The sequence below is a fragment of the Chrysemys picta genome, chromosome 5, assembly GCF_011386835.1.
Source record: "Chrysemys picta bellii isolate R12L10 chromosome 5, ASM1138683v2, whole genome shotgun sequence".
Classification (NCBI taxonomy): domain Eukaryota; kingdom Metazoa; phylum Chordata; order Testudines; family Emydidae; genus Chrysemys; species Chrysemys picta.
The window spans coordinates 93,209,970-93,224,320 of record NC_088795.1 but is presented as its reverse complement, the minus strand read 5'-3'; the positions used below and the strand labels follow the sequence as shown (position 1 = coordinate 93,224,320).

The following is a 14,351-nucleotide window of genomic DNA, read 5'->3' as shown; positions in this document are numbered from 1 at the left end:
TAGGCTCGTGTAGAGTGTGCTGTGATCCTATCAGGCAGCAGTATGCTGGATAAGGTGTAGCATTTGTGGATGCACCTGGAGACCTATTTGAAAATTCATTGAGAGGAGAGAGTGTGGCCAAGATGCTGGAACCTTTGTAAAAGTGTGTGTGGGGGGGCAAGGCCAAAGTGGCAGAGGAATCCGCCCCCCTGCCCATTGCCCTGGGATCCCGCTGCCTCCCTCTGCATTGCCCTGAGCTCCCTTCTATGGCCTCACACCCCAAGTTCACCCCACTCCTTGCCTCTTGACCACAGTGCCCACCCGTAAGGCTGGCCCTGTGTTCACCTTATTTCCAAATTCCACTGTCTTCATAGATTGCCATCAGGATACACATGCCAAAATTAAAACTCCCAGGCTCAGAGTGGAGTAAGAGCTAAACAGCAAGCTACTAGCATCAAGATTTACATACCGCCTCTAGTGGCCAAGATTCATACTCTCAGTATATTAGGATGTACCCAACAGGGCCATAATCACAGGATTCACATTAGAGAGATAAGGTAGGTGAGGTAATATCTTTTATTGGACCAGCTTCTGTTGGTGAGAGAGACAAGGCTTCAAGCTTACAGACCTGAAGAAGAACTCTGCGTAAGCTCAGAAGGTTGTCTCTCTCACCAACAGAAGTAAGAAGAGCTCTGTGTGGCTTGAAAGTTTGTGTCTCTCACCAACAGAAGTTGGTCCAATAAAAGATATTACCTCACCCACCTTGTCTCTCTAATATCCTGGAAACAACAGGGCTACAACAACACTGCAAACAAAAATGGAGGATTCACATTAACAGCCCAGAGTGACCATCACAGCCGGGCACTATTTTCAAGATTCATATTCCTAGCATAATGTCACCATTACACCAGGGAACTAGCACTACCAGCACACTGAGATCAATATAGCTGTGTATGTGCACACACCAAAAATTCACAGTACAAGCACCCAGGGATCCACCCATCAGGATAGCAGTGTCAGAATTTCTACTCCAGGGGGAATTCTGCATCAAAAAATAAAAAATTCTGTGCCAAATTTTTAAAAATTCTGTGCACAATATTTTTAAATTCTGCAAAATTCTGCATATTTTATTTGTCAAAATAACACAATATAATCACACTAGTTTCAATTATTTTGGTAATTTATTTCAAAATACCTGTCAGCAAGTGTATCTGTAACAAAACAGACAAAAGAAAAGATTCTGGTCATTTTTTTTGACAAATAAATTCCTTACTAGGCATGTTAATACAGAACTTTGAGTAATTCATTTAAACTACAATACAGAAACATATTTCCTGCAGCTGTCAGAAGTAGTGCAAAGGCTTGGGGGAGTCAGGGGTAATGGAGGAGCTGAGGGAGAGGGAAGGAGCCTGGAGTGAACTTGGTGGATTGTTGGGTATGGGTTGGAGAAGTATGGAGCAGGTTTTTTTGGGAAAGGGGGTGCAGAGGAATTGTTAGGGAGTTGGGTAGCCTCCCCCGTGGCTGACTCCAAGCCTCTCCCATTCAATCAGGCACATCTGCCCCTGTCCCCACACCTTCCATACCCATGTGGCCCTACACACCCACTCCCATTCAGCCCCTGGCTCAATGCTGTCACTCCACTAGCTCCTGAGCCCACACTAATCTATTCCTCTTACTAGCCGTTCTGAATCCCAGTCTGTGATCCCCACAGCAGCCCTGTGTGTCCCACTCTGTCTGACCTAACCTGGCTTCACGGGCAGGGTGCTTTCAAGAACTTCTACTCCTGGGGGAATTCTGCGCCACTGCGGATAGTGCTATCCATGTGTTTACACACCCTACCACTGTCCATTTCATGAAAGGTCTCCTCAGTACCTTCCCAACAGTAGTCAAGCCCACACCCCTGTTGGACAGAATACACTCTGCCCAAGAAGTGCTGCAGTTCCACCTTTTACCCACCAGAGGCTGCTGTGGTGCCAGAACAGCCATTCAGTTGGCTGCATTCCTCTGCCTGGAATGGGCCCTCTGTGGAGCCAGGCTGGGAGCTGCAGCCACACACAGAGCCTGCCCATGAGATGCAGATAGGAGGTGGGGTGGCCCTAGGTGAACAGGGGTATGGCGACCAGACAGCAAATGTGAAAAATCGGGACAGCGGGTGGAGGGGTAATAGGAGCCTATATAAGAAAAAGACCCCAAAATCGGGACTGTCCCTATAAAATTGGGACATCTGGTCACCCTGGAACAGGGGCGGGTGCTGCTGCTGATGTGGTGTCTCTCCAAAGCAGAGTGAGCCTGGTGCTCCCCACCCTAAGGTGTTTTCGTTTGTAAAAAGTGGGAGGGACTAGTGCTCCCACTTTTAAAAGTGAGGGGGGCATGGCCTCCTTGAGCCCTCCATTCCAGTGCCCCTCGATTGGTTGGCAGTGGCTACAAAGAGTTTTGGCAATGTGCAAAAGGCGCAGGTCCGATGGAGGCAGAATGCCATTTCATGGCAGACGTCAAGGGAATGCAGCATCCTGTCTATGTGGGAGGCGTGAGGTTTTGGACAGGAGACATGTAAGTGGATGCACTGATTTAGGTGGAACACTGACATTACCTTCGGGAGCAATTTAGGGTGTAGCTGTAAGGAAACCATCCACCAGTTCACTGACCTGTCTGGCTGAGCTAATGCCGCTAAGGACAGCACCTTTATGGAGAAATGGGAGAGGAAGCCCGTTGCCAGTGGCTTCATGAGGGTGGAGAGAATGAGATTAAGGTCTCACGGGGGTGTGGGCTTGAGTACTGGTGGGAAGGTATTGAGGAGACCTTTCATGAAATGGACGGTGGTATGGTGTGTAAACACATGGATGGTGCCATCCACAGTGGGGTGAAAGGCACTAAGTGCTGCCAAATGGACTTGTAAAGGCTGAGGAAAGGCTTGATGTTTAGAGCTCGAGAAGGTAGTAGATGACAGGTACAGATATCGTACTCGGTGGTGAGCCCAGGAGGTGAAACATTTCTATTTGGCTTGGTAGCAGGCCCTGGTGGATGCCCCGATTTTGGATAAGGATGAGTCACACTGGGGAGGAGCGTGTGCTGTATACCCTTGAGCACCATCCAAAAAGGCTGTGAGATGGGGATGCCAGATCTGGCCCCAATCTTTGTGAGGAGATCCAGGAGCATTCGTGGGTGGAAAGTCTGAGGAGGTCCATGTACCAAAACTGACAGGGCCAGATCAGGCCTATAAGTATTATGGTAGCACAATAACAGCAAATCTTGCTTTTCATTTGCAGGAGGAGGGGGATGGGAAGGAAAGGCATAGTGGACGTTGCATGTCCAGGGGAGGAGGATGGGGATGGGTGTGTGTGTGTAAAGGTGTGGGTCTCCCCCTGCGGCACCTCCTGCTGGTCTCAGGGAATTAGCTGTTTTCCAGCCTGAGTGCCCTCTGCAGGCCGGTGTCCAGCTTGCCGCTGGCCCCGTGTCCCTCCCGGACCCCGGTGCCCCTTTCAGGCTGGGATGCTTCCCCCTGGCAGTACCCCCACAGATCTGGGTCTCCACTCCCTAGGGAACCCCCAACCCTCTAATCCCCACCTTGCCTCAGTCTGGGCTACTGCCAGTCATCACCAAGCCCCCACTCCCTGGGGCAGACTGCAGTGTAAAAGCCATTCATCACCAACAAGGGAGGTTTGGACCTGCTGCCTCCACCTACCCTTGGGCTGCCCCTGCAACCCCAGTACCTATTTGGCCTTATACTAGGCCTGCAGGGGTTTCCAGGCCAGAGCTCCCCTGCTCCTCTGGCTCTCCCCAGCCCTGCTTCACTTCCAGCACCCTTTCTGCAGGCAGGCAGCCAGGCCATGGTCTCGCCCAATCTGGAGAGAGACTTCTGGGCCTCTGGCTCACAGCCTTTTTATACAGGCCAGGTGTGGCCTGATTGGGGCGTGGCCCAGCTGAGGCTCCTTCCCCAATCAGCCCATCTTAGCAGCTCTCAGCCACAACCATCTCCCAGGGCTGACTTTAACCCTTTTTCTGCTGGAGTGGGGGAGCCGCCCCACTACAGAGGGGAAGGCGTAGTGGAGGTCGCATATCCAGGGGAGGAGAAGAGCATTGCCCTGTGAGTCCTCCCTTGTGGCTCCCCTGGAACAATAAAGGAGCAGCTTGCAGTTCTCTTGAGTAGCAAACAGATCCCAATGTGGGGTGCCACATTCATGGAAGAGGTATCAGAGTGTGGCAGTGTGCAGTTTTCACTTGTGGTTGAATAGAATGTCCTTCTGAGTGCGTTGGCCAGGAAATTTTGAATGCCTGGGAGATATGTGGCTTGGATCATCACATTGTGTTTGCTGCATCAAATTCCAAAGGTGAATGGACTTGGAACAGAGGGAGGGAAACTTTGCGCCACCCTGTCTGATGTATACTAATGCTGTGATGTTGTGGGAGACTAATTCAATGTGTTGGGACCGAATGAGAGGGAGAAATGCCTGGCACACACAATGGACTGTCCTCAATTCCAGAACGTTTATATGCATCCTGGACTCTCAAGGTGTCCAGACCCCCTGGGCTGTGTGATGGTCTAGATGGGCTCCCCAACCCACAAGGGAGGCATCCGTTGTGATTGTCTGCGGGGTGGAACGTTGAAGAAGGTACCAACCATGGTTTTGGAAGGGTCAGTCCACCATGTGAGGGAGGCAGAGGAGGATTAAGGTTTTGTGGGGCCCTGGGCTAGAGCAAGTGGGGGGCCCCTCCCCACCCCACCCCTTCCACCTGCAGTCCTGCCCTGTTCCACCCACGGACTGTTTGCTTCTTTCTGCTCCCCCCCACTGTGTTCCCAAGACTGGAGAAGCTCTCCCCCCCCCCCCCCCCCGCCCCAGTCCTGGGGCCACAGCAAGGAGTGAGAGTTCCCACAGCCCCGAGGCTGCAGCAGGGAGCTAGAGCTCATCCAGTCCCAGGGCCGCAGCCAGGGGCTGGGGCTGGGACTTCCCCCCACCCCAGGTGCTCCTGCCGAGGAGTGGGGTTGGGACACAGCGGGGGCTTCCCCTGCCCACCCAGTGCTCCTGCCAGGGAATGGGGTCAGGGCATGGAGGTGCCCATTCTTCCGGGGCCCCCCAGTTGGCCAGGGCTGTTGGGCATGGGCCCCGTCGGCCCAGTGACTAATCTGCCCCTGGAGAGAGGACAGAATCATCTGGGAAATTATGACTTTAGCCTCCAAATGGTCCATGTGGGGTCTGTAGATGGAGAGGAGATACTGCTGGAGGCAATGTATGTGCGTGCAATGTCACTGAGGTACAGGCTGCTATATGTCCAAGGAGAGAGAGACAGCAGCGGGCGATGGTTCGTGGGTTGTGGCATAGGTCTACAATTATACTGGACAGGTTGTGTTTTGGGCTGAGAAAACAGTTTAGACTTGTTTTATTGAATAACAACAAAAGATAGTAGCCATCCCAGGAGAACAGGGTCTATTCCTTTCTAAAAAGGTGACATAGGGAAAGAAAAAAAATTGATTTACTGGTCTTTCTGAAAGACATATATTTTGACATATGTCATGTAAGGATTTCATTTCCGTTTAGTAAGGTTAATAAAATACAAAGTGGTTATTAAATGTTTGTTCTTGAGATTAACTTTGTGACCTTTAAAAGTTTTAACTTGAGTAAAGTGCTTGGTTCTATTAATTAAAGAATTTGTTTTATGCTAATGTTGGTTTTTAAGTGGTAGTTGGTAAACATGGCAAATAAGGGTGATTAAATAATGAACGTATACTGTATTTGTGATTTCAAGTATACTGTAATTTAAGTACCACTAAAAATCAGTAAATCCAGAAGATAGACCTATGCCTATTATTAATTAATAGTATTAAACCTTTTGCTCCCTCCCCAAATATAGAAGTCATACTACACCTGTCAACGCATGTGTGGGTCAGTGGACACTGCTAAGAAAACCTTCCGGCACATGACGCGCATGTGCAACCATGTTTAGAATACATATAGGGACCATCACTTGCAGAAAAACTATATATTAAACTTGCAGTCCTGCTGTTACAACAAAAAATATAAATATTGGCTGCAGTCTTTTCAAATGAGAAGTTGTAGTGCACTTTTTTCATGGGGGGGGGGGGGGCGGAGTAGGACAATAAAATAGGGTCTAAGCCCTACAGCATGCATTTTTGACACATCAGATTTGCATTTGCATTTTAAATTATATTTTAAGAAGTATTTTAATTAAGCAGTATTTTAATTGATAATGTTGACATGCACAGTATATTTAGAAAAGGATGTGATTTTTTTAAGCGTAATTATGTTTCCACGTGTTTTGAACAAATTGCTAGATGCTGAAATGTAGTAATGAAAGGTAAATGAGGATGTTACCAAATTGCTGCTGTTATGATTATGAAGCACTTAGAGCCATATTTTATGCCTTACATTAGTACAAAATTCCTATTGACAATTCCTTCTGTGCATGGTCAAAAGATTATGGTTTTGTCTCAATGTCCTGTTTTTAAAAAAAATTCACATTCCTTTTCTAGCATTTCCTTTTTAGCATGTCATGGTATGAAATGTGTGTTTACATAAATTGTATACAGCGTGTGTGGTTTTTTTGGCATTACAGCAAGCTCCCCACCATGTCACCCTAAACATGTTTCTCAAAAGCACTTGGCAAAGTTAGCTGACCCTAGTGTGGCCAGCTCTTGCACTCTAGTAATTTTGGGGTGGTTTTTATCATGTTTTCATGAGACAAGTAAAAGGCACCAAGTCACAATTTTTTCCTTATTCCAAATGGCTCTATCACCTAGTCTCAAAGGTGCCACAGGACCCTCTGTTGCTCTATCACCTATGACTGTCACTGGGGTTGAAACCAGAAAGATGGCCACCATTTCTCTACAGTCTATCTGCACATGGAATGAGGCTACCCACTTAATAAAGTTGGCTGCCACCTCCTCCTGTTTTCAGGTGAGATTGAAGCCATGCCCATAGGCAAAATGGCTGCCACTCTCTGGTTCAGCAGGCTAAACAGGGACTATGTGAGGAGCAGCAGAGACACTGTGAAAGGTGGATGGGGAGAATGAGGGGCAGCAGGGCCCCTGGATAGGGTTGCCAACTTTCTAATTGCTAAAAACCGAACACTCTTGCCCCGCCCTCTGCCCCACCTCTTCTCCTGAGACCCCACCCCTGTTCACTCCTCTCCCCCTCCCTCCATCGCTTGCTCTTCCTCCATCCACCCTCACTCTCTTCCGCCTCTCCCGGGACTCACCTGCTGCCTGCAGAGCCAGGCTGCGAGGAGCTGACGTGGAGCCTGCTTGCTTGTCCAGTTGGGCACAACGTTGGGCTCTGGCTGAGAAAAGGAGCATAGTTAGCACTCTCAGCCTTTTAACACTCCCCTTTCCCATTCTTTCCCTTTCAATGTACAACTGTATTGAGCTTTTCCTGATTTCACTTAATCTCCCCATTGACTTATAATTAAATTAGAGACTGGTAACATAGTACACAGGAAAATGATGGTGAGATTTTATTTTTTGATTTGATCTGATCTGTGGAATAATATTTGCATAAACCTGAGATAGATGTTTAATTAATTTTTTTTCAGGGATAACAAAAAACATTAGAACAGAATCAATAAAGGTATATTGAAACCTAATCATTTATCAAGTCTAAAGGACCTAGATAAAACTTTTCAAACCTCATTGACTAAAATTAGGCATCTCAATTGGACACCTTAATAAAGCTAAGTAGGTTTATTAGACCCACAAAACCTCTGAAAATCAGGTTGCTTTTTTGTGTGCACTTTAATGTACAGTTAGGTGCCAAGTTTTAAATTTTTGAACGTCACCAGATGCTGCATAATCATTTCTTCCAAACTTTGTATCTTTATATTTCAGAAGTTAAAAAAACAAAATAAAACAAAAATAGTGCAAGAAACTCCCTAACACAGCCACAAAGAACTTTCATGAAAGTGGCAATTGAAACTACTTAAATTTATACTTCTGATCTTTTCTTGCTGCCCCCACAAGCTCCTTAGCTGCTTCTGTCTTCAAAAATCCAGCAAACTCAGCATGTCATTTTATAGTTGAAGTGCACGAATAGCTCAGCTTTTACCATGTCCACTTGGAGCCGATTCCTTTCATCAGTCCATGTAGTGGGGTGGTCATCTGCTCCTGCCCTGAAGGGTTCAAAATCAGCCCTGGGACAGGGCTGAGGCTGTGTGAGGGCTGCGGCTAGGGAGAGCTGCAAGCCTCAGCTAATTGGGGAAGCAGAGTTTTTGCGGAAATAAACCACTTTTCCAGGTACTGTAGTACGCGTGTGTAAGCCCGTTGGGCATCTCCAACAAATGTATTCTGTTCATCAGGCAGCAGAACTGTCACCTTGTACCCATAGAAGCCTTTCTCTTGTCGATTCTGAATCTCTTTTCTCAGCTTGTTGAATGTAGCATACAGTTCAGTTACCTAAATGTAATCACTTTCAAGAACCTTTATGGTGTTGTTAAATTGGCTCATAATATTGTGCACAAAGTAGATGTAGAGCTTAGCAAGTGTAATAACTTCATCATCGGACACTGCATCTTCTTGCTCAGAAAGAAAGGCCCGTATTGCACAGCTCACTTTTTCCTCCCTTTGTTCACAAAGTAAGATGTGCGTGCAGGCCAATTCTTCAGTAAGTTGTCTATGGTAGTGTAAAGGATCAAAAAATGTGTAGGTACATGTTGTAAAATTTCTGAATATTCTGTCTCCAAGAAATCAAAGAACTCTTTAAGTTCACTAATATTCTTTGCACTGGACGAGAATTAGCTGCAATGCCCCGGCACAAGGTTTGGTAAATCCAACATTCATTTTAGGGGCATGAAAACAGATTTGTGTTTTCCAAAATTGACAGATGCGTTGTCTGTTCCATATGCCACAATTTTATTATGTATCAGACTGGCATTTTGAAGACAACTTCTTAAGCTGTTTGCGCTTGCCTCTGATGTTTCATCTGCATCTTCGAAAAAGTCTATGATACATGTGCAGCTTCCCTTATCTTTATTAAAGTAGCGGACGGCAACTGGGAATAATTTTGTATTCTCTTTATTAAAAGCATCTGTTGCTATTGAGAACGATGCTGATCCAATGTCTTGCACAGCGAGTTTCAATGAATGGGGTGCTAATACATTCTCGATCAAAGCCTCTGCTTTTGTCCTTCCACAGTGAATTTTGGAATCAGTGAAAATGAAGCAGTACAGCTTATTTCCACAATCTTGAGGATGGTAGCTGTGGTGGTGTTTAACTCTATTATATATTAAAAGCAATTCAGCCATGCACTTGTGTTGTTCTTCAGAGGTATCAGCCTTTATGAAGAATTTATTGACAGTACTGGACTGTACTTGTGCTCGTACTTTGATTTTGTGACCCTTTGTCTCTGCATGTTGCTTTATAGCTTTTATAGAATCAAACTTAACCATGAATTAAACACGACAAATAGAACAATATCCTGAGTCTTCACTTGCCTTTGTAAGCCAATTCCAATACTCTGGGGGTTGCAACCACTCATCTTTAAAATAGCACAGCCTTCAAATCTTTTTCTTTTCAGGTGCTGCCATTTAACCTTGTATTAGTGTGACTGAAGCACAGTTTAGCCGCCAGATAAAACAATGTCGACTGTGGATGCCACAATACTAAGCACATAGCTGACGGCTGACGCCTGCTGGCTAGGCACTTAATTCTTTAAAGGCCAGTTGCTCCCCACTGCTTGTGGTTGTGCACTGAAAAAGTTATTCAAAGATTCGATTAAATACACTGTTTTGACAGATGTATTACACTAATTTGAGGTTTTATTTGTTACAGGATGCTAGAAAATGACAGAAAATTATGATAACCGGACTTTTGCTGTCCGCTCAATACTTCAGACTGCACAGGTCCTTTTAAAACTGGACTTTTTATATTATAATATTTTATCTTCTATAATTTGTCATAAGCTATTTTCCTGTTTTCAGTGGCGCTAAAATTAACATAGTTGTTTTGACCAGCTTGTGTAACATCCAATTCTGCAAGGACATCACTGTATGTATGTTTGGATCAGTTCAGTTAGCACCACCCTGGGAACAGCACTAACTGCTGCTAACTGCACATCAAACATAAAACTGCATGCTTACAATTTCACCATTTTTCATGTTTAGTACAGTTTTATTAAGCCATGACAAAATGATGTGAAAGCTATAAGATAACAATATAATTTATGGATACCAGCTACTCTCAAGAGTAACAAAACAAGGCACTAACATTGATATATTAAGTCAATTGTATTAAGATAATATATTCTGAATTTTGTGTAACTTTAGCACCCTCGTGGCCAAGATAGTCTGCTCTGCAGGCAGCTCTGGCCAAGAGACGGCACGTGCAGGAATGCAGCAGGCCCATTAGCGATAATATTTAATGAATCAGTAAACTCGGGGGTGGTTCCGTTAGACTGGAGAATAGCTAATGTGGTTCCTATTTTCAAGAAAGGGAAAAAAAGTGATCCGGGTAACTACAGGCCTGTTAGTTTAACATCTGCAGTGTGCAAGGTGCTGGAGAAAATTCTGAAAGAGAAAGTAGTTGAGGACCTCGAGGTTACTGGCAAGTGCGATAAATTACAACATGGTTTTACGAAGGGCAGATCGTGCCAAACGAATCTGATCTCCTTCTTCGAGAAAGTAACGGACTTATTAGATAAGGGAAATGCGGTGGACCTAATATACCTGGATTTCAGTAAGGCGTTTGATACTGTACCCCATGAGGAATTATTGGTTAAACTGGAAAAGATGGGGATCCATATGAATATTCAGAGGTGGATAAGGAATTGGTTAATGGGGAGAATGCAGTGGGTGGTATTGAAGGGTGAACTGTCAAGTTGGAGAGAGGTTACCAGTGGAGTTCCTCAGGGTTCGGTTTTGGGACCCATTTTATTTAATCTATTTATAACTGACCTCGGAACCGATTGCAGGAGTGGACTGATAAAGTTTGCGGATGATACGAAGGTGGGAGGCGTTGCCAATTCGGAGGAGGATAGGGATATTCTGCAGGGAGACTTGAATGAGCTTATGAATTGGAGTATCAGAAATAGGATGAAATTTAATAGTGAAAAGTGTAAGGTGATGCATTTAGGGATGACTAACAACAATTTTAGCTACAAGCTGGGGACGCATTGGTTAGAAGTAACGGAAGAGGAGAAGGACCTAGGGGTTCTTGTAGACCGTAGGATGACTATGAGTCGACAATGCGACGTGGCGGTGAAAAAAGCCAATGCGGTCTTGGGATGCATTAGGCGAGGTATATCTAGTAGGGATAAGGAGGTGCTGCTTCCGTTGTATAAGGCGCTGGTGAGACCTCATTTGGAGTACTGTGTGCAGTTCTGGTCTCCCATGTTTAAAAAAGATGAACTTAAATTGGAACGGGTGCAGAGAAGGGCCACTAGGATGATCAGAGGAATGGAAAACCTGTCGTATGAAAGGAGATTGGAGGAGCTCGGGTTGTTTAGTCTGACAAAACGAAGGTTGAGGGGGGATATGATTGCTCTCTTTAAATATATCAGAGGGATAAATACAAGGGAGGGAGAGGAATTATTCCAGCTTAGTACTAATGTGGACACAAGAACGAATGGATATAAACTGGCTGTGGGGAAGTTTAGGCTTGAAATTAGACGAAGGTTTCTGACCGTCAGAGGGGTGAAATATTGGAATGGCCTTCCGAGGGAAACGGTGGGGGCGAGGGACCTGTCTGGTTTTAAGATTAAGTTAGACAAGTTTATGGAGGGAATGGTTTAATGGTAAAACATATTAGCTGAGGAATACCAAGCAATGGTAGGCAAACAGTATAATGGTTAACAAGGGTTAGGCTGGAGACTCTTGCCTACATGCTCGGGGTCTTGCTGATCGCCATGTTTGGGGTCGGGAAGGAATTTTCCTCCAGGGTAGATTGGCTGAGGCCCTGGAGGTTTTTCGCCTTCCTCCGCAGCATGGGGCAGGGATCTCTAGCAGGAGGGTTCTCTGCCAATTGAAGTCACTAAGACACAGGATTTGGGGACTTCATCAGCAGAGTCAGGGAAAGGGTGGGGACGGTTTTGTGGCCTGCAGCATGCAGGGGGTCAGACCAGATGATCATAATGGTCCCTTCTGACCTTAAAGTCTATGAGTCTATGGTGGGAGTCAGGGTGAGACTTTCTGCTTGTGGGCAGGCTGCTGGTGTCGGTGATCTGAGCCAAAGCAGCACAGCTTAAGGAACTCCAACGTTACAGGGCAGGCAGTGACAGAACCCTTTCCTGGCCTTGGGTGATCCCCAAAACATCACACCTACATCGGCCAGGAAGCCATCAGGCTTTGGACATGATGTCATTAACAAGGAGTAACCCCATTGGCTCTACATCTTCCAGGAGTCAGCAATGATCTAGCAGACTTCTTGAGCAGACATGTGGTGACCAACTACAAGTGATCACTGCAGAAGTCCATCACAGAGCTGATATTTCATCAGTGGGTGACTCACACAATAGACTTTTTTGTCACAGACAATAACACCAAATGCTTGACCTTCTGCTCCAGAGGAGACTTGAGCCTGGGATCACCACTGGATGCTTCTCGTCTTTGGTGGTCTCAGGTTCTCCTATATGCCTTTCCATTGATTTCCTTGATCCCCGGGATAATATCCAAGATCAGACAGGACAAGGCTATAGTGATCCTGAGAGCACCCTACTGGGCAAGACAGTTTTGGCTGTCATATCTATTGCAGATGTTCAGGCAGCCTCCCATACACCTCCCAAACTGTCCGGACATAAAAACTCAGCACCTTGGTCACAGACTGCATCCAGACCCACAGTTGTTGCACTTGATGGCTTGGACAGGGCTGGCCTTACCATGAGGTGAACTGAGGCAGCCGCCTCAGGTGCCAGACTGTGTGTGGGGGGGTGCCACTAGGACCCAGAGTATAGAAAATTGTGTCTGCTGCTGGTGCATATGTATTCTTGCAGCTCTAGATGCACAGAGATGGTGGAGTGCTGGGCCGGAGCTAGGAGGGCACAAGAGACATAACAGGCAGGCAGGAGAAAAGGCAAAAGGGAATAACAGAAAGCAGCAGGAGCTGCAGGGAGAGAGAGGAGGAGGAGCCTCTTATGTACCTCTCTAGCACCCCCAGGAGCCTGGACTGATTAACAGTTTCTCAGGGAGCTTCCTGTTTCCTGTTGCTTCCCTGAACCCACTTGAGGAGAACAGGCAGTCAACTGAAGTAGTAGGAGCCAGTTAGGCCCTTAAGACGCTGATATCTTCCCTCTCTCAGGCCCTATTACCAGCCTGCTTATTTGTCCCCTTCAATTGAGTGTTGAGAGCCACTATAGTTGGCACAGAACAGCAGTCATGAGTGAAAGAAGAAAACGCCCCTCTGGGGCAGCATTCAGAAAAAGCAAGCAAACAAAGGAAGCTTTTCTATCTAAGCAGGAAGGAGCTCTCCTGAGATACATAGACACAAATGTTCATGGTGAGCCTTCCGGCCCCAGTGAGGATGTGAGTGGTGAGGAGATGCCTGATCTTCCAGTTAGTCAGAGTGCAGGTGATCTGGCAGCTACTGCAGCATCCATATCTCCATCTCAAATGGATGTAACCATGTACCTTCCTGAAGAAAAGTGTAGATCACAGAAGAGTGTGGTGGAGGCACAAGAAACAGCTGCTGCTGAGTTTAGTTCCTTAAGCCTAGATGATCCAGGACTGTGGACCCACTTGAGCAGTAGCCTGACGGACTTCCTTGTACTGCATGGGCCACAGCAAGTGAAAAACTTCATGTTCCCCAAAGACAATGAAAATAGAAGTTTCCATCCAACACATTACTGGCATGAAATCCTCAATGGTGACAAAGTGGAGAGGCCATGGCTTATGTACTCAAAAACCCAGAATGCTACATACTGTTTTTGTTGCAAACTCTTCCAGTCTAATGTTCCAGCCACATTGGGTTCTTCAGGAACAAAGGACTGGAAAAATCTGGCTAGAAATCTGGCATGCCATGAGAAGGCAGCAAATCACCAGAGAGCATTCCATAGGTGGAAAGAGCTTGAGATGAGACTAAGGTTAAAGGCCACCATAGATGATCAGCATCAAGAGAAGATTGCATCAGAGTCTCTTTACTGGCAAAATATTCTGAAAAGGCTCATTTCCATTGTGAGAATGCTTGCTACCCAAAACCTAGCACTGCGTGGCACTTCAGATCAGCTGTATGTGTCAAACAATGGAAACTTCCTTAAAATTGTGGAGCTGATGGCTGAGTTTGATGCTGTATTCCAGGAGCATCTAAGAAGAGTCACCACCCAAGAAATGTACACACACCACTACCTTGTAAAAACAATTCAAAATGAGATCATACAGTTACTGGCAACAAAAGTCAAACAGAAGATTGTGGCAGATCTGAAGTCAGCAAGGTATTACTC

The 14,351-nt window shown here is 46.1% G+C and overlaps 1 protein-coding gene and 1 long non-coding RNA gene across 2 annotated transcripts in view; one reads left to right on the top strand and one right to left on the bottom strand.

The window, feature by feature from the left end:
• Window positions 1-9,248, top strand: part of CWH43 (cell wall biogenesis 43 C-terminal homolog) — a 51,715-nt gene extending 42,467 nt beyond the window's left edge. Inside the window, exon 17 of the mRNA XM_065598048.1 lies at window positions 9,119-9,248. The gene's annotated coding sequence lies outside the window, so the exon portion shown is untranslated. The remainder of the gene's footprint in view (window positions 1-9,118) is intronic.
• LOC101953051 (uncharacterized) overlaps window positions 1-14,351 on the bottom strand; it is a 36,744-nt gene that overhangs the window by 11,499 nt on the left and 10,894 nt on the right. Inside the window, exon 2 of the long non-coding RNA XR_006172551.2 lies at window positions 7,192-7,272. This is a non-coding gene — a long non-coding RNA (uncharacterized LOC101953051). The remainder of the gene's footprint in view (window positions 1-7,191; window positions 7,273-14,351) is intronic.